The sequence below is a fragment of the Oryzias latipes genome, chromosome 3 (assembly GCF_053564925.1).
Source record: "Oryzias latipes strain Hd-rR chromosome 3, Olatipes_Hd-rR_3.1".
Taxonomy (NCBI): Eukaryota; Metazoa; Chordata; class Actinopteri; order Beloniformes; family Adrianichthyidae; genus Oryzias; species Oryzias latipes.
In genome coordinates, this window is record NC_136239.1 from 8,523,138 (window position 1) to 8,544,276 (window position 21,139).

At 39.5% G+C, this 21,139-nt stretch overlaps 3 long non-coding RNA genes across 3 annotated transcripts; 2 read left to right on the plus strand and 1 right to left on the minus strand.

The window, feature by feature from the left end:
* The first annotated feature begins 1,975 nt into the window (after nucleotides 1-1,975).
* LOC105357755 (uncharacterized) lies at nucleotides 1,976-4,783 on the plus strand. The gene is made up of 6 exons (XR_002872737.2): nucleotides 1,976-2,166; nucleotides 2,285-2,402; nucleotides 3,638-3,705; nucleotides 3,784-3,863; nucleotides 4,187-4,285; nucleotides 4,413-4,783. It is a non-coding gene; the product is annotated as an uncharacterized LOC105357755 (long non-coding RNA).
* Nucleotides 4,784-18,446: 13,663 nt separating this feature from the next.
* On the minus strand, nucleotides 18,447-19,877 carry LOC144991154 (uncharacterized). Its single transcript, XR_013655084.1, has 3 exons — nucleotides 19,779-19,877; nucleotides 19,337-19,398; nucleotides 18,447-18,643 (listed from the first exon to the last, which is right to left on the minus strand). It is a non-coding gene; the product is annotated as an uncharacterized LOC144991154 (long non-coding RNA).
* LOC144991155 (uncharacterized) lies at nucleotides 19,440-20,451 on the plus strand. Its single transcript, XR_013655085.1, has 2 exons — nucleotides 19,440-19,553; nucleotides 20,256-20,451. It is a non-coding gene; the product is annotated as an uncharacterized LOC144991155 (long non-coding RNA).
* The last annotated feature ends 688 nt before the right edge of the window (nucleotides 20,452-21,139 follow it).

A 21,139-nucleotide genomic window follows, 5' to 3' on the forward strand; every position in this document is an offset into this window, starting at 1 on the left:
GAATCTCCGTTTCGCATGCTTTTCCAGTGATCTACATTCAATCACTCTCTTCATCCCCCCCCATATCTTTCGTACTTCGTTCATTCTAAACTCTACCTCTTCCCCTATTCCACCATCCACAAAGACACACGACCCCAAATACTGAAAACACTCTACCTCTTCCAACAACTCCCCATTTAATGCTACATTCAATCTACGTTCACCCTTTAACCTCGTACACCTCATCACCTTACTCTTTCCCTTATTCACCAATTTACGATACTAATATTAATAATATTAATAAATAATATTATGACGTCTGTTGTAAACGAACAGAGCTGCGAGATAGTATTCGAAAGGTGCCTTTATTATTGTTATGATTATTATTGAATTCATGTTCTCTTATAGTTCTTTTTATCTGTGCACCCATTGCTTTATTATTGACAGAACGGACCCGGAAGGGCAACATTTAGCCGTGCTGACAAAAATTTCAGCCACGGCTGAACTTAAACTGGAGTAACGAGCGGATTGTGACAACATGTCTTTATAAAAATGACAAAGAATATTGTCATACACAATTTATGGGGGAAAACTCCTTTAGGTTACAAAAGGGAACGTGAAATGAAAATACGTAGAGCCCAAGCAGATGTCAACGCTACGTAGTTTGTCCAAGTGGGGTTTCCGTAGTGTGACGTTATACTCAGTCGAAAGGACCCCGAACGGAAGTTCCAGGCCGAAAGGTTATGGTACCTACACCGTATTTTGTGATTTGTGCAAAGGCGATACTGCATTAGGACATGTATTGTCTCTGGATATTATATGTATCACTTGTTTGATAAGTGCCTTGCCTAGCAATTTATGTGCACAAGATACTTCAAAAGCACATATATTTGAGAGTTTGCTCTGCACTTATATTTTCCCACAAATTTTTAAAAACAGGTGTGAAAAGTATTGACAAGTCAACCCAAGTTTGATTAAGATATACAGTAATATCCTCATTGCTTCATCAAAGGTAATAAATACAATGGCACTTCGGGCATACAACAAATTTTGTCATTTTCAACAGCCAATTTCTTCCTGAGCATGTATCAAGTGGCAGGAAAGTCTTTTGTGATGTTTTGTAAAACAGTATCTCATATTATACCAAAAAAACCCATAAGAAACCTTTTAAAAAACTTTAGGATCGTTTTTGGTAAGAAATCAATGATAACTGCTGCTCTGTTTAGTGTTTTCAGGGAGTGGGTGAAGAAAGTTTATTTTTTTTAACTTTATTGTTCAAAATGTAGGTACAGCCAGGAGAGCAAACATATTACATGCATTTTACACAAAAACATTCAGGTTTCCACAACTTTCATACAAACATACAGCTTTCTTAAGGCTTTCAGAGATTTAACTGAGATACATTTCAATTTGTTTGATTAACACGGGGGGGGGGGTGTAGAAGATGAATAGAATTAGCATTTATGAATATACAATTTGCCAAATATAATAATAACATTAATTATTAGTTTTTATTTGAGTCCAAGTTTTTATTATAAAACCCAAAAATTATATATTCGAATTTCAGAGTGAAGTTGGGGTGAATATGATTACTGATAAATTGTAAACACTTCTTCCAGAAAAAATTCTAATTTCAGTACAATTCCAAAAAAGAAGATTAATTGCTTTTGGATGTTCTTTGCAAAAGGGACAAATCAATTTTTTAATGTATCTTAGCATGAATTGATAAGTGGGGTAAATTTTGTGCATGATTTTAAAAAAAACTTCTTTCATTTTTTATTTTATTTATCATAGATTTTTGGGTCACACTCCAGCCCTTTCTCCAAATGCTGCCGGGAACAAAACGTCTTCAGTAGTTTCGAAGCCGCTAAACAACACGAGGAGAACGAACGGCCGTGACGTCTTACCCGAGCTCCAGTAAAGTGAAATTTGATTGGTCACGTTCTGCAACGCGACCAATCAGCTGTCAAGTTACAGCGCTCCGCGCCGCCATGACGCAGTCTGTTTGAAAACAATGGCGGCACGGAGCGTTAGGTCCGAAGATGAAGACGGAAAAAAAGAATAAAAGTTGACCGTAGGAGACATGGACACCCTCTAGTAAGCGAGGCCGACCGCGTCCTCACAACGAAAAAACCTCAGAGGATCCGGGAGGTGGCGGCAGTGACCCGGCCGAGCCGATAAGTTCAGGTAAAACTTTTGATCTAAATGGGCATGTTATTGGGGCTTGGAGGCTACGGGGTTATATTTAACCAATTCCGGGGCTATTTTAAATAGCAAAAAAAACCACATCCTTCCCTTTTTTCAGGAAAAGAGTCTTAATCTGAACTGAAGCGATTGAAACATAATCACAGAGGCTGGACGACGTGGAAAAAACCAAGAAGCAGCTACAAGAACACCGTATACGACCCCCCCTCGAAGTTTCCGTATGTATCTTCCGTGTGTAAAAATATTTTGTGCTGAAAAACTTCGCTTTTGTATAAAACTTCAAGTAACCCAGAAACATGTCATCACCTAACGGACAGACGTCGAGCAGCGACTTTAACGCGGTAAACAGCAGGACGTGACCGAACAGATTAAATGAAGTAAGTGCGTGGAGGGGATGGGGGATTGGGGGGTGGAATCCGCGGCACACGTCTGTGCAGAACCGGGGCCTGTGATCCGTATGGATCATGGATCATCCGCGCAGCCTAGTAGCTTCTCCTGGGATTCGGTGTCAGACCGTGAAACCTCATCACCCGCGGGACGTCATCACCGCGGACCCACACTTTATTTATTTATTTATTTATTTATTTATTTGAAGACACAGAGGACTCATGGTGTGTGATTTGAACTATAAACATATTCATCTTTGCTAATTATTGTGTATTCTCGTGCGGTTATGGACAAATCTTGGACACCCTGGGCACTATGTCAATTAGGTTTCTTTTAGGTTCTACGTGTTGGGCGGCCGCGGCGTCACTCCTCTCGATTCCCCCGCTGGAGCGGCAGACGTCGCCCCCCACCGTTGTGGGGCCTGTGTAGCGCGGGCAGCACGGAGACACGGGGGTCCACCGGCAGCTGCGCCCGAACCGGCTGCACAGGGTCCGAACGTCGGCTCCTCTCTCGCTAAGGGCGCCGGAGGAGGGAAAGGAGAGGCGAGGAGCCTGCGGGGCGAGGGTGGAGCGCAGGCGCGCCGATGTCTCTGCACTTCTGTCAAAAGTGGCAGGAAAATATACGTCTGTATGCGCTACGAGCTCCTCATGGGAGCGTGAATTCAGCGCGGCAGGAAACATCGTCACCCCGTTAAGATCCTCACTGATAGCTGACACGGTTATCATGTTGGTGTTCCGGTCACGCAACACGAAGACGGACGAATAAAAGCAGCAGCACGATTCATTAAGGCAGCCAAACAGACAAACACGTGTTCACTTTTTTTTTGCACTTTAAAAAAGGTTGTTCATGTTTAGCCTATGTTGAACCTTTCCTGCGAGGACTATTCTCTTTCTGACCGTGGTCGGAAAACGTTGGCGGATCTTCCTTTGGGGTTATAAGCTACATGCGTTCTTGAGTTTGCCACTCGGCCGCTGGGGTTTTTTATGTTGGGCAGGTGCCTGTATTCTAGAACATTTGCCATAACAGCAATGTTACTGTATCCTCACAGACTTCTTCTTTCTTTCAGATTCTTGTCCATCACAAACACAAGAACCTCGGAGAGCAGCTCCAGTGGAAGGTCCGGGCAGATGACAAGTATGTTTCTTTCTCACTATCGTTTTAGGAAACTTGACAATAACTCCAGTCAGTTATAAAATATTGTCTTTTCTTTAGCTTCAGAACACCGCATAATGAGGAGATGACGGCAGCAGTGAAAGATGTGGAACCAAATTGGAGTTTCCACCAATTTAGAAGTAAGCACATGAAGTTGGATTTACACAACTCGCCATAAGTTAGAGATAATGTGAGAGACTCAATGTCAATAATCAGTGTTACTTTCTTTTCAGAGATTTTTTGAATAGGATTGCAATTGTATTAGTGTGATAGACAGCTCATTTAGTGTTTCCATGTCTTAAGACCAAATACTAAGTTACAATAACGATATAGCATTGACAATGGATAATTAAGATAAGCCACTGTGACAGTCTGCATGGCACATTTTGAATATTCCACTTTGGAAACATGTTTGCAATATGTTGACCTCATCTTCTGTATATTTCATATTTCCATCGACTAGGAGCTTGCAATCGAGCTATTGACAGTCTCAAGTGCAAAGAGAGAGAATGGAGATAGAAGCAAGGAGGAGGTCAAAAGGAGGACCAGTCAGCATGATCAGGTGAGTTGTCCTATTTGTGACCTTGTTTCATTTACTCAGGTCATGCATGATCCAGTTGAACTGTGTATGTGTGTGTATGTTGTTTCCTCTAATTAAAATAATATTTTCCTTTCCTGTTGGTCCACAGCTCTTCAAAAAGAGGGTCAAAATTGCTGAGAAGATTCTCAATCAAGAGGATCTGTCATAAATAAAAAGAGCCAATGCAAACTATGTCAGCGACGAGGAAAGTGACGAGGACAAACCATCTTATTATCAAGCCTCGCCAAAGTGGTGCTCCACTAGGCTAACCATGGTGAGCTGAAATGCCATAAAACCTGGGATGAAAACTGGAGGAGTGGAATTGAGCCAAAATTACTCTTTAGACACTCAGCTGGCTTTACTGAAGGAAACCCACCACCAGTCAAGAGCTGCTATCTGGCAGAAGAGAAAAAAAGGATGCATGTTTGTTTGTGGTTTTTGACTTATTTATTTATTTTGTAATAAAATATTTTTGAGTAATACCGGTTTTCTGTTACCTTTTATTTCTTATATATTTTGGAGATGACTGGTATCTTGAAATATCCTGACTTACATCACTAGTGTTTGTTCTTCAGATTTGCCTGCTGGCCATATGTTCCAAATCCTAACTTCAGATATGACTGGTATACGGATATCAGATATCAACAGATATGACATGGAGAGAATCTGGAAATATCCTGAACTCAGATATCACTGGTGTTAGTTCTTCAGATATGCCTGCTGGCCATATGTTCCAAATCCTAACTTCAGATATGACTAGTATACGGACATCAGATATCAACAGATATGACATGGATAGAATCTGGAAATATCCTGACCTTGGATATCACAAGTGACGCATCTCATATCTGGAGAGAATCTCATCTCCAGATTCTATCAGAATAAAAGTGTCCCATACTCGGAGTTGATATGCTCAGGACATGAACTTAGAGACAGTCATGTCCGGAGAGTATCCACCGTAGATATCACCAGATATGGGGTATTTCTGAGGATATCCAGACAAATATATGTCCTGATTCTGGGGGCTTTTGCGCAGTGTAGGGTTTAGAGTTGCTGTGGCTACGTGGAAGTCATTTTGAGCAAATCAGTCTAAGGGTTCCTCAAAAGATTTTCTCTGGTATTCCTTTGTAGCCCAGGTAACTAGACCCTGTTGGAGAGGAGGGTATTTTTATCCTATCCTTTTACGATGTAATGCAAGTTGAGTTGATTTGAGAGCTTGGATCTTGGAGATGACCGGGAAAGAGCGCGAGTAAGTTGTTCTACTGTCTTATCTCTGTTTTTCTGAACAAAACAGTAATCTTTTGTGAAGATATCACCTCCCTGACAACCGGAGTTTTTTTGTTTCAAATTGACAAAGGATTGTATCAGCATGGATATTAGCCATGCTAATCATATCCACACACTGCAGAGAACTAAAATACGTATAATGATGAGCAACCCACACTGTAAAAAAAATTCTGTAGTTTTTACGGAAAAAAACTGGCAGCTGTGGTTGCCAGAATAAACCTGTAAAAAATACATCGACTATGTAAACAACTTTACACACTGTTAATATTACATAATTTATTGTTTTAATTTAAGTAAATAAGCTGTCATTTAAAATTATTTTCTGATAAAACCTACAGATAAATGTTGTGAATTTACTGGGCTATACTGTAATTCTAACAGTCATATTTTATAGAAAATACTGAATTTTAAGGTTAATTTGACCAATATTATGGGTGAAAATAACAGCAATAAACATTTATTTCACATAAAATGATGTCTTATCTACAGCAACCTGATGTCTCACAGTCTAGGATGTGTTTTTGTATTTACAAGATTATGACGTTAAATTTATACAATGTTCTGTAAAGTTGTTTACATTTTTACCGTATTTTCTACATTTTTATTCTGGCAACCACTGCTTCCAATTTATTTTCGTAAAAATAACAACATTTTTATTTTTTTTTCATGTTGTTTTTAAAAATGAAATCACAGTAACATACTCTTGTGTTTTACTTTTTTGAAACCAAGATACTTTTTACAAATAGAGAATATAAAATGTAATTTAGAAATTTGAACTTAGGTGTTTCCTAATCTCACTGATGAATTTAAAGCATTGCTCAACAATCCTGATTGCTTACTTTTTTCTTGAGGTCTATCACATTTGCTCATTAGCTTTGCTAAGACCTAAAAAGAAACAAAATGTACTGAAAATGTAACCCAGTATCAAAATATCTACTAACTGTGTAGCAAAATTCAAACTGAAGAATCACTTCAATACAAAGATGTCTCTACATTCATTTATTTTACTCAACCTTTCGCCTCTAAACACAGCAAATGTTTATCAATTGTAGATAATAAAACATTTTTAAAAAACATTGCACCTAAAACAGAAAACTATGTAATCACTTTTTTTGCAAATGATTACCAAAGAACAAAGAAACCTTAAAACTATGCTTGCAATGTTGCTTACAGTGTTTACACACCTCTCCACTCAAAATCCCTTCTTGTCCACTCTGGTCTCTCTCTCTCTGGGTTGATGGAGAAAAAGCATCTTCAGAAAGAGAGAAAAAAAAAGGGCCAAAGTTAGAAAGTAATGTGCAAGTCATTACTAATACACACTCGATGAAAGGGCTCACTTTAAATAAATATTAAGTTTGCGGGTGAACAGTTCCAGTATTCTAGAGCAGGGGTGCTCATTACGTCAATCGAGTTACCCAATAAACCGTGGGACATCAAAACTAAATACTCAAAAAAATACAAATATTACATTTTAAAACATTGCCGTCAGGGAATAATCCTCCTCAACATGATGTCACTTGATTGACATGAAAAATGGCCAGTCAAACATCCTCTGATACATGTCACTGCACATGCGTGTTCAACTACACTGAGTGCCAGATGTGTGATTGACTGGCAAATTGTGGCTAACATGGGAGAGAGCCTCTATTGGCCCAGCTGTGTGACAGGTCCCAGAAGAGGCTCAGTACGACCCGCAGGAGTGTTTATTTATCCTTAATTAGAAGCGAGACAGAGATGCCCCGTTTGATCAAGCCGTCCTGTCATGGCGACTGATGTTCAACTAATGTTCAACTGCAAAACTGACATGTAATCATATTTACCAACTATAGTCCTTCAGGAAAGGCCCAATAACTGCACCTGAAAAACCGAAACAAGAGAGAGAAAAAAATTAATTAAAAACTATGCAGAAATGTACAAAGACAAAATGGTTCAAGAGACATTGACATATTTATTGTCAGAACATTCCCCTGTGCCAACTTCCTGAATTTTCTATAAATTCTTGGTGTGTCCTGGCTAACAACCCTTAACTAAAACCTCTAAGACGGAAAAAATAAATAAATAAATAAAAACATCTTAATAGTCAGTCAAATAAAAATATGTAGATTTTAGACTTTCCAAAAAAATCTCAGTGATTTGACAACCCTCAGAGCCCAATATAAAATATAACTTTTATCAGCACTATAACATGCATATGAATGAACTTCACCTCTATTACAAAAAAACAACAACAACTCATAAATACTATTACAGAATATCATTACATTTTTTCCCACAGCTAAAAAGAATAACGTGTCATAAATCCCACATATCTGTGGAGTTTTCTACGAAGCTTCTGTCTGTGAGGATGAAACAAACATTTGCGCCACATTACAGCATGGCTGCATGTTAAGCTAACACATCGACGGTCTGCAGCAGAAAATACACGTAAACGATGACAAACCTGTTAGCATCGTATCTATTAGTGAAAGTAGCGTCAGTCCACAGCATTAAAAATACAAACACATGAGATTAACCTCGGCAAAATATCAAAATATTAGCGTTTTATAGAGTTTGGAAGGAATAGAAAACCTTACCGCATGCAGGTCTCTTCTGTTGTGGCTGTCAATCACGTATGGAAAGTTCCAGCAGGAGGAGGGCAGACTGTGCGCTCTTGTTGGTCCAATCAGCAAACAGAACCAGACTAATCTGCACAGTGATAGGGGGAGGTGAGGCGCCTAAAATTTGAAATTAAAGACTAACCCAGTTTTCTGGAGGGAATGTTGCATTGTAATTCCTGTGTTAAGGTAACAACTAATCGATCCCATATGTAAAAAACAAAAAAATATTGCATTAAAATAAGCAAAAGTGACAAATTAATATTTCACTAAAATAAAAAAAACTGTTTTTGAAAATTACAATTGTTTTTGTTTGTTTGAATGTTTGTTTTTACTCTCTTCATTCATTTCTATATTTAATGAAAAATGCCAAATGTTATTTAGAGCACAGATAAAGTAACTATTAATAATTGCCATTTGTAAAAAAAAAAAAAACCTTTTGGACTGAAATAAGCAAAAATGACAAATTAATGTTTCACTACATTAAAGAAACAGTTCTGTTCAATATAGAATTTTTTTTTGCTTGTTTGTTTTTGTCCTTTTTATTAATTTCCAATTTTTATATAAAAATGCCAAATCATGTTATTCAAACAGGCTGTGTTTATTTAAGGTAAACATGTTTAATGAGAACTAGTTAACATCCACATCTTTATGACTAAAAATTAACTCGAAGTTTGCACTTTTTTGGCCAATTCTGATCCACCCACCCATCCACCCATCAATCTTCTTCTGCTCATCCGGGGACCGGGTTGCAGAGGCAGCAGTCTAAGCAAAGATGCTCAGACTTCCCTCTCCCCAGCCACTTCCTCCAGCTCGTAGAGGGGGACCACATGGCATCCCATTCCAATTGAGAGACTTAGTCTCTCCAGTTTGTTCTGGGTCTTCCCTGGGGCCTCTGCCCATGCCTGGAAAACCTCCATAGGAAGGTGTCTAGAAGGTATCCAGACCAGATGCCTGAGCCACCTCAACTGGCTCCTCTTGATGTGGAGGAGCAGCGACTCTACTCCGAGATCTCTGGGTGACGAACCTTCTCCCCCCATCTCTAAGGAAGTGCCCAGCCACCCTGTGGAGGAAGCTCGTTTAAGCTGCTTGTATTCAGGACCTTGTTCTTTCGGTCGTGTCCCAGAGCTCATGGATCATGTAGATGAGTGTAGGAATGAAGATTGACTGTTAAATTAAGAGCTTTGCTTTCTGGCTTAGCGCAGTCTTTACCCCAACGGATCAGTATACTGACTGTCTAACGGCGTATGCCACTCCAGTCTGCCTATCGATCTCACGCTCCAATCCTCCTTTACTCGTGAACAAGACCTCAAGATATTTAAACTACTCCACCTGGGGCAGGAGGACTCCACCCATACAGAGAGGGCAAACTTTCGCAGATCAAGAACCATGGCCCCAGATTTAGCTGTAAAGCGGTCTCAGGCTTAGCACCGCTATGTCTGAGAACCTCATCCCAGCTGCTTCACACTGCTGCAAACCGCTCCAATGCATCCTGAAGGTCCTGTCTTGATGAACCCAACAGGACAACATCATCTGCAAAGAGCAGAGAAGAAAAGTGGTCCCTGAACTAGATCGCCTTCAAGCCCTGGCTACGCCTGGAAATTCTGTCCATAAAGACTATGAACAGAACCGGTGATAAAGGGCAGCCCTTTCTCACCAATAAAGATCTTTTTGCCCTTTATCTGACCTGTTCCACCGGTTCCATTTGCCCAAGTACAGAGGTATAGGTAAATGTTTAGTATATAAAGAAAATGATTTAAAAAAATGAATTAACAACTAATTACTAATATACTTATAAAAGTGTGGTCTCACGAAAAAAAGAATACATCAGCAATGAAAAACATTTACACACAGCAATGTCTTTTCTTAACAAAGGCGGACAAAATGGCGGACGGAGAAAACAGCAGTGGTGAGTCCAGACCAAAACTTGGGAAAAAACCCAAATCCAACCAATGATCTGGTCTCACAGTCTCTGAGTAAAGCTACTGGAATGATCACTGACCTCAAGGAAGACATCCGTCTTCTGAAAGCTGAGCTGGAAATGAAGGACGCTCTCCTGTCCAGATTCATGGACGTCTCCTTCGCTCAGTCTAAGCGGCTAACCTCGCTTAGCGCCGCACTCCAGGACACAGCTCCATGGGACCCGTCCACCTGCCCACGGCCTTCTTCATTCTCAACACCCAAGCAAAGATCCCTGGATGAAGAAGTGGTTGTCCGAAGGCCCAGAAGGAGGAGATCTGACGAGACCCGGAAGGCTCCTGTCCTGAGTCTCTCCAACCGCTTCTCCGGCCTGGCTACGGATTCTCCCGCTCCTTCCGCAGCGATCACAGCGGCACAGACTCCACCAGACCTGGGCTCCACTATGGATTTCCCCGCTCTACGGAGAGACGCCACTGTGATCCCGAAGGAGGACGGACGCATCGCGGTATGCAGCAACCCGGACCGGGCCTCGGGGATCACCGCTAAAGCCCCATCAGGATCAGACGAGCGTCTGGATCTCCCCGCGGGCTCCAGCTTCTTCCTCCCGCCGTCGGATCCTGAAGGAAGCCGTCCGCTTCCATTCCAGCAAGGCTCGGACCTCGCCGCCGCAGATGAACCACCGGCCGCAAGGTGAGGCCGCCGCTGCCGCTGTCGTCACGCAGGTACCTGTCGGCTCTGCACCTGCGCCCGCGTCTCCTCCTCCACTGTTCACACCGACAACGGCAATAATCGGGGACTCCATAATACGGAAGGTCCGCTTCTTTAACGCGGTCACACATTGTTTTCCGGGAGCCACAGTTCTGGATATTCTGGAGAAACTCCCAGACCTGCTGCGATCTTTCCCTTCCACAGTCAGGAGGCTGATTTTACATGTTGGTTTTAATGACACATCTTATCGAGAGTCTGAAACGACTAAAAAGGCGTTCATCAGACTTTTTAATTTTTTAAACTCTTGTCCATTGACTGTTTTTATCTCGGGACCCCTCCCCTCCCTCTCCCGCGGCCAGGGCCGCTTCAGCAGGCTGCTGAGTCTGAGCACCTGGCTCCACTCTGCTTCCAGTAGGAACAGATTTGTTTTTATTGACAATTTTAATCTTTTCTGGAACAGAACTTCATTCTATAAAACTAACGGGATTCACCCCAGTCCACTGGGCAGCAATATTTTAGCTGCCAACATCAGACACTCAGTCCAGACATCACCAGCCCCCATCATGCCCCCACCAGTCCAGATCTCCTCCTCATCCATGCAGACATCGGTCTGTGGAAGTGACTGACTGGATTTGGTATCACCTCCCCACATTCCCCAAAAAACTGCTTCGATTGACAGTGCTTCCTTGCCACGACCTCCAGCCCCCCCAGTCTATCCCATTAAGACCATTATTACAGACAGGTCTTCCATGAAGGGAAGTGCTGGGAGAAAAGCAAACGCTAACTGGCTTCGTCCACTAAAGGAATCACCAAAACCTGAGGAAGCAGCTTCCACAACCACTCCACCCCCCTCTCTTAACTTGGCACTTTTTAATATTCGATCTTTGTCCAACAAAACATTTATCATAAATGATTTTATCCATGATTATAAAATTGATGGACTCTTTTTAACTGAAACATGGCTGAGCACGGATGCATCTACTGTTCTCACAGAGGCCTCTCCACCCAATTTTAGCTTTGTTTTTTCAACCAGGGAGGGCAAAAAGGGTGGGGGTACTGCATCTATAATGTCCAACTCCTTTGCAGTAAAGCAGATTGCATTAGATGAGTACCCCAGCTTTGAACATCATGCCTTTGTTTTTAACAGCCCTCCAGTTTTATGCATCACAGTATACAGACCACCCAAACCAAGCTCTGTTTTTATTGAGGAGTTTTCTGAGTTCTTAGCATCTGTCCACACTTCTTTTAACATGATTTTAATAACAGGTGATTTTAACTTGCATATAGACGGGAAGTCGGACTATTGCACTACTCAGTTCTTGGACTTGCTCTCCTCTCTTGATTTTAAACAACACGTCATGCAGCCGACTCATAACAGGGGGCACACTCTTGACCTCGTCATCAGTCATGGTTTACCTACCAGTGTGTCCGCTGTTGTGGATCTGGCTGTATCTGACCATTACTGTGTGCTTTTTAACATCACTGGTTTTATAAAGCAAGAGACCTCTGTGAGAACGGTGAAGAAACGCTACTTGACTCCTGAAGTGGTCGAAAAGTTTATTACATCTGTTCGCTCCTACTCTCCGCTTGTTTTGCCGGCCCCCTGTGATCTACTCGTTGAAAATTTTAACAGTAAATTAAAATCCAGTCTCGACTCAGTAGCTCCACTAACGTCTAAAAAGATAAGAACCAAAGCCACACCCCCTTGGAGAACTGAAGAAATTAAACAATTGAAGAGACGTTGTAGATCTGCCGAAAGACTTTGGAGAAAACACAAACTTGAAATAAACTATCAATTATACCAAAACCAACTAAAACTATATAATCAAACCGTAAAACAGACCAGAAATTCATATTTTGCTAACATCATTTCTGTAAATAAGAATAACCCCAGAGTCCTTTTCACCACAATTGAGTCCCTGATCAACTCAAATGCAAACAAAAACACAATGCCAGCCTCCGCCTCATTGTGTGAGGACTTTGCAGACCACTTCAGGAGCAAGATCGATTCTGTCAGATCTAACATCATAAAAGAACAGAAAAGCCTCTCTATTGGTTATGTTGGCTTGATGTTACCTGAGGAAGCACTGGACAGTTTTGACCTGGTTGAAGCTGCAACACTTGGTCGAGTTTTCTCCCAAGTTAATCCAACAACTTGTTTTTTAGATCCCATCCCTACATCACTTTTTAAATCCTTTTACGGGACTTTTGAGAGTGAGATTTTAAATATCATGAACTCCTCTCTACAGACGGGTATTTTTCCTGCTGCCTTTAAAACGGCAGTGGTGAAACCGTTACTCAAGAAAACTAATTCAGACCCTTCAATTTTTAATAACTACAGACCTGTGTCCAACTTGCCATTTTTAAGTAAGGTTTTAGAAAAACTTGTTTTTATTCAGCTGAATGAGTTTCTCTCTCAAAACAACATTTTTGAGATAAACCAGTCTGGCTTTAGGACGAACCACAGCACAGAGACAGCCTTGTTAAAAATCGTTAATGATGTCAGATGTGCCTTGGATTCAGGTCAGATCTCAGTACTAGTTCTACTAGATCTAAGCGCAGCTTTTGATACTGTTGATCACCTGATCCTTGTTAACAGACTTAAAAGTCTTGGCCTTTCAGGGACTGTTCTCAAGTGGTTCGAATCGTATCTCATGGAGAGAAACTTTATGGTAAGCATGGACACGCACTTCTCTGGGGTCCATGAAATTAATTGTGGTGTGCCTCAAGGTTCCATCCTTGGCCCCTTGCTTTTTAACATTTACATGCTTCCTCTGGGGAATGTCATCAGAACCCACAACATCAGCTTTCATAGCTATGCTGATGATACCCAGCTGTACATAGCTATGTCTCCTGATGACACAAGACCAACAGAAGCACTTTTTAACTGTATTTTAGATGTAAAATTATGGATGGCAAATAATTTTCTGCAGCTCAACCAGGACAAAACGGAAATTTTAGTTATCGGTCCTGAAGCCAAGAGGGAGAAACAGTTTCTGAAGCTACAGGAACTTTCATTAAGTCATTCAGAAACAGTCAGAAACCTGGGTGTTATCTTCGACTCTAAGCTAACTTTTATCCCCCATATAAAACAGGTGGTTAAAACTGGTTTTTATCATCTCAAAAATCTGGCTAGAGTCCGCCCACTACTCTCTCTTGCTAATATGGAGATGCTAATGCATGCTTTTATCATGAGTAAAGTTGATTACTGTAACGCCCTGCTTGCTGGTCTTCCAAAAACAAATATTAGGAACCTTCAGCTTCTCCAGAATTCTGCTGCACGAGTTCTTACAAAGACCAGGAGGCGGGCTCACATCACCCCAATTTTGAAATCCCTGCATTGGCTCCCCATATGCTTCAGGATTGATTTTAAGATACTTTTAACAGTTTTTAAATGTCTTAACGGTCTTGCGCCTTCTTATTTATCAGATCTTTTAGTGAAGTATGAACCCTCGCGGACCCTGAGATCCTCTGGCACTGGTCTGTTAACCATTCCAACTGTAAAAACTAAAACCTATGGAGAGGCTGCATTTCAGCACTATGGCCCCCGTTTGTGGAACAGTCTGCCGGAGGACCTGAGAGCCGCAGAGAGCATTAATGCTTTTAAGAAAAGGCTCAAGACCCATCTTTTTAACCTGGCTTTTAGCTAATTTTTTACTACTTTTATGTATTTATTCAGTTATTTATTTATTTATATGTACTTTTTATTTTATTTATTTATCTATCCATTTTATCTTGTTTTATGAACTTGAATCTGATTTTAACGCGTTATTTTAATTTACCTTATTTTAATGTTTTATTGTTTTTATCAATATTTTTACTTGTTTATTCTCATTTTTATTCATTTTTATTTCCGGTGCTTCCTCAGCTGGAACCCCTCCTTCTGGGTCGGCTGCTGTTCAGCCACTGCAGCTCTAGATGGGGACCTGCATCACCACTTAGCTGTGGTGGAGCGGTCCCCGCCTGTGAAGCTGCATTTGGCTGTCTATGCCGCTGTTCACGGAGGGGGAGGTTCCAATTATTAGCGTTTCCAGCATCCTCTTTTTGTGCTCAGCTCACATTGTCCTTTGCCATCACTTAGGGGGTGGGAGGTGTGAAAGGAGTGGGGGGCTAGGTACGGGGAGGGGGGCCCCATTTATTTATTTATTTTTATTTTATTTATTTTTAAATCGTCAATGCTTGTTTTTATATTTTGTTGTGTTTTAATGTAAAGCACTTTGTGTTATATTTATATATGAAAAGTGCTTTATAAATAAAGTTTGATTTGATTTGATTTGAACAAAGGACAAATGTATTTTTCATATATTTATGCTGTTGGTGGCATGAGATTATATTGTTTTTTAAATGACAAATCAACTGTGTTTATTTTATTGTGACCCGTATATTTTACAAGGAAATATCTACATATTTAACATTTTTTTATTGTAAAAATAACAAAGAAATCTACTTATTTTAAATACTACATATGCACGTAAAAAATACACCATTTTGGTTTTTTCTCAGTTACGATAAAATTATGTTGGTATTTTACAAAAATGTACTGTAAATTTTACGGACGTTTTTTTACAGTGCACCTGAAGTCTGAACACAAGCAACTGATTACAATCTTGGGACCTTGGGTGCTATAGGGCAGTAACGGTACAATCAAGGTGTCATGATTTGAATTTGTTGTCTTGTTTTTGGTCCTTGTTCTGTCTTGTTTCTGTTTCCTGTTTTATTTTGAAAGGTTTCCTGTCTTGTCTTGTTTCTTGAGTTTTACTTCCTTTGGTCCCTATCTGCCCTGATCGTGTTCACCTGTGTCTTGTCTGCCCTGTCTGTATATAAGTCTTGTCTCTGCCTTCCCCCTGTGTTGGTCCATTATCCCTGTCTGGTGTTCATGTCATGCCATGTTCCTCGTTTCTTGTCCCTCGCCACGCCACAGTGAGTTTTGTTTTGTTTTTGTCATCCTGCTCTGCAGCGCCTTTTGTTTTTTCGCATTAAACCCCTTGCCCTTGAACCGTGTGCCTCCGCCTCTGCATTCTGGGTCCTACCGGCTCTCAAGCCACCCCCGCACATGACACAAGGTTTGGACAGTCTACTTTTCCACAGGTGCTGAGTCACCAGAATCATCCCAAAAAACTGGCTTGGGTTGAAATATTCAAACTTCAAACTCTATTGATTTTTATAGCGCCTTTCATTTTGGTTAAAAACACAAAGCGCTTAACATAAAAGCAGATAAAATAGTCATAAAATATGAAAACTATTTAAAACTGAAAACACAGGACAATCACACACAGATTGGACCCCTCCCTCACCATATTCCTCCATTCACCCACCCAGTTTCCCCAATAGAATCCTAAACAATAATATTGTTCTGATTTGGAGAATTTTAGATTTTGTTTGTTGCATATTGCGAACCAAGCTGTTATAACAGGTTTAAGGAAATAAATATAGAAATTTGAATACAACTAAACTTTAATTGTAAAAGTAATATAAAAGAAGGGTTTATTAAACTCAAAGAGTTTAAAAAAAACTTGCAAGGTAAAATTTGACAAGACCCCAGGTTAACCAATTTTGTTTCTACTTACAAAAAGACACAGCCCATGGTAAACCATTTTTATTTGGGTTATCTGTTTAAACTTTCCATGTTTGTATAGTTAGTCATTTTGTTGTTACTTATAACACTTACTATGACACTATAATACTGTTACTATATCAACTTATAATAAGCCAATGATTTAAAATCATTATTGTGGTCGGTTATTTTTAATTCTTTTTTCTATTTAACTGTTCCTCTGAACCTAGAATAACAGGAACAATCCAAATTCTTAAAGGTTTACAATATCATTTTCCATAAATAGAATCCTTTAGTCTACCATTTTTTAAATAGTTTAACTACTCAAACATCCATCCATTCATCTTCTGAACATGTTGAATTTCCATTTGGAGTCATGGGACCATCCTGGTTACTGTTGGTTGAAGTTGGTTTTAGTGTGTGGTTCACAACCACACACTCACATTCACACCAAGGGGCAATTTAGAATCCTTAATCCACCTATGAAGCATGTTTTTGGACTGTGGGAGGAAGCCAGCATGCCTGAAGAAAACCCACGCATGCAAACTCCAAACAGAAAATCCATCCATCCATCCATTCATCCATCCATCTTCCTCCGCTTATCCGGGACCGGGTCGCGGGTAAAGCAGTCAAAGCAAAGATGCCCAGGCTTTCCTCACCTCACCCTACGGAGGAAGCTCATTCCAGCGACTTGGATTCGGGACCTCCCTCTTTCCGTAATGACCCAGAGCTTATGACCATAGGTGAGTATTGGTACGAAGATCAACCGGTAAATTGAGAGCTTTGCTTTTTGGCTCAGCTCTCTCTTCACCACAACGGACCGATACAGCAGCCGCATAACTACGGACGCTGGCGCAATCCGCCTGTCAATGTCACGCTCCGATCTTCCCTCACTCGTGAGCAAGACCCCAAGGTATTTAAACTCCTCCTAGCCAGGATTCTAACCAGAGCTTTCAAGCTGTGACGCAATAGCACCAACCACTATGCCACCATGTAAAACCTCCACCCAAACAGTGCATCTTAAAATGCAGTGGATCAAATAAATTGAAATTTGGGTCATGCAGCACAGCAACTTGCTTGTTTAAAAAAAAGAACACTGTTGAAAGGTGTTTATATCTCTGTCAACATCTGAATTTTCCCAAAGTGTCTAAGGTTCTTCCAGGAGAAGTTCAGGCTGTGTACAGTAGAAGGCTATAAATCATGAGAAGACTTTTATTTTTGGTGACTGTCAGTCAAAAATAGCCTCAAACAAACAAAAGAAACCAAGGTCAAATTCTGACAGAACTGTTTTTTTCCCCTTGTACTATTTTTAGGGTAACGCTTTCTTTTACAGTACAGTACTTACAGTGTACATAAGTGGTATTTACATGGTACTTATAGTGTAACTACTGGGTACTTTCAGGGTACTTACATGGTACTTTCTATGGTACTTTACTGGGTACTTACATGGTACTTTTTGTGTCTACTCTGTACTTACATGGTACTTACTGTGTATTTATATGGTACTATTTGGTTCATACCTATGTGGTACATACTGGGTATTTATAATATTCTTACTGGGTATTTACATGTTGTGCAAAGGTGTCTTTTATGGTACTTACCACATGTAAGAAGAAGGTAAGTACAAATAAAGTACCTTTAGGTCTGCACTCGCTGCACGTTTCATGGTATTTACCATGAATTTACCACAGAAACTACCCCTTAAGTACACTGAAACTGTAACTGTAAAAGAAAGTCAGCCCTATTTCCACTCAACTACATGGTACTTTCATTACTAAATACCGGGTATGTTCACTTGAATATTACTTGGTACTTACCCCTTAAGTACAATGAAACTGTACTGTAAAAGAAAGTCAGCCCTATTTCCACTCTATTACATGGTACTTTCAGTAGTAAATGCTGGGTATGTACACGTATTACCATCCCGTACAGTGTACATGAACACACTTGGTCTTCTGACCTCACCACATGAGACAATGCTAACCTGTTGGTAAGGGTAAAGTAACTACATTGTGAAAAAATATTCTGGCCTGACTACTTCTTGTAACATGAGGCAAGTTTAAAGAGAAACAAGACAGCATTGAAAACAACAATCTTTAATATGATACATGTCTGCAGCATACAAAGTGTCATCACAATGAAATAGGTTTTAAGTACATAACAGTACAAAGGAGAATTCTAAAAAACACATTATTGGCCTGAGGGTCGTGCTTTTTGTCCATCAAAATTCTTTCAGCAGAGTTTGGTAACGGTGCAGGACTTCTTCAGGGTTTGTAACTGCAAGAAAATTCACAATATGAGCTCAAGTGAACATAAAAAGCATAACGACTTTGATGAAATACAAAATAAATTTTACTTATTTAATCATTTCTGTAATGAGTTTGATAAATTTCTGTGAATTCTTTATCGCAATTGTCAATTTCCATGCGGGAACCTCCCAAATGGATGAATAAAGTTGTCTATCTATCGCTTTGACTGTAATGCTTGAAATTAATCAATTATCCTCATTTATGAACATGACAATAAATTATTCACAACTTTATATTTTAGTTACATAAACAAGAACAACAAAAAAAAATCAAAGAAAAAAAAATTAAAATTGCCATAAAAAAATCTAATTTGTTTAGACAAAGAATGACAAAAGCAATGTTTTAATTGGCAATTGCTGTGTATTTCTTCTTTATAAATATTATTCGCACCTACAATTTGCATTAGCATGAAAAACATTGCAGTGTAAAAGAAAAGGAAAAAAGAAATAAATAGGCAATTTCAAATTCAACACAGTAACTCAAAAATATGTTTTAATTTTCAAACAGTTACATTCACTGTTGGGTGGTATTGTTGTCTCTATCATATTTGAAAATAAACAAATAAATAAAATAAAAACGGCGAAAGAAAAGAAAATGGGGAAAAGGCAGTTAAACTCTTCATTAATGTAAATAATTTGTCCACTTGGAGGATTTAACTTACTTTAGCTTACTCTCCTGTGGCTTCACGGATTCGTCTGCGATGTCTTCTTCACCACAGCTGATCTAAAGCGGTAAAAAGACGGAAGTACGTCATCATTATTTTAAATAAACGCCTTTCTTTGATTTTCCCAGAAAGACGTGCGCTCAGTCAAACGAGCACAGAACAACAGACTTTATCATGTAGGCTACGTGCTTGTTTTACAGGTGCCTCTCTCCTGGTAAGTAACAACAATGTTTGTAGATTTTCATTACAAACTTTGAAAATGTATACATGAAATAACTGAAATTATTGCAGTAAGGTAGACATGCTCTTACGTCACGTTTCAAACACAGAGAGATAGTGGCTTGAAATCACGAGGTTAGCTTCTTTATAAAGTTTGATCAGTTTAAATATTTACATGTAATTTATCCAATATTTTAAAAAAACAAAAACACTGGCTTACCTGCCAGATGAAGAGAAATTCAAACTGTTGCGCGCGCCTCGAGGCTCTCCAGATTAATCTGCACGTTCACTTTGGGGGTAGTTGTGCTGCATTCAAGTGCGCTGGGAATTTGCAACTTTACTTGCACCGACCTACTTAACAAAAACACACACTCGGGGTGTTTTTAGTGTTAAAAGTAAATATTTAGCCATGTTGTTTTACATATTTTCCTGACATCATATAATATATATTAAAACAAGTTCATTTTTAGAACAATATTTAAAAAAAGTTAAGTTTTGAATAATTTATTATCATGTTTTTAAATGAGGATAGTACTTGATTAATTTCAAGCATTACAGTCAAAGCGATAAAAAAATTCATGGAGATTTATCAAACTCATTACAGAAATGATTAAATAAGTAAAATTTATTTTGTATTTCATCAAAGTCGTTATGCTTTTTATTTTCACTTGAGCTCATATTGTGAATTTTCTTGCAGTTACAAACCCTGAAGAAGTCCTGCACCGTTACCAAACTCTGCTGAAAGAATTTTGATGGACAAAAAGCACGACCCTCAGGCCAATAATGTGTTTTTTAGAATTCTCCTTTGTACTGTTATGTACTTAAAACCTATTTCATTGTGATGACACTTTGTATGCTGCAGACATGTATCATATTAAAGATTGTTGTTTTCACTGCTGTCTTGTTTCTCTTTAAACTTGCCTCATGTTACAAGAAGTAATCAGGCCAGTATATTTTTGTTACAATGTAGTTACTTTACCCTTACCAACAGGTTAGCATTGTCTCATGTGGTGAGGTCAGAAGACCAAGTGTGTATATACACTGCACAGGAAGGTAATACATGTACATACCCAGCATTTACTACTGAAAGTACCATGTAATAGAGTGGAAATAGGGCTGACTTTCTTTTACAGTACAGTTTCATTGTACTTAAGGGGTAAGTACCAAGTAATATTCAAGTGAACATACCCGGTATTTAGTAATGAAAGTACCATGTAGTTGAGTGGAAATAGGGCTGACTTTCTTTTACAGTTACAGTTTCAGTGTACTTAAGGGGTAGTTTCTGTGGTAAATTCATGGTAAATACCATGAAACGTGCAGCGAGTGCAGACCTAAAGGTCAAGGCACTTTATTTGTACTTACCTTCTTCTTACATGTGGTAAGTACCATAAAAGACACCTTTGCACAACATGTAAATACCCAGTAAGAATATTATAAATACCCAGTATGTACCACATAGGTATAAACCAAATAGTACCATATAAATACACAGTAAGTACCATGTAAGTACAGAGTAGACACAAAAAGTACCATGTAAGTACCCAGTAAAGTACCATAGAAAGTACCATGTAAACACACTGT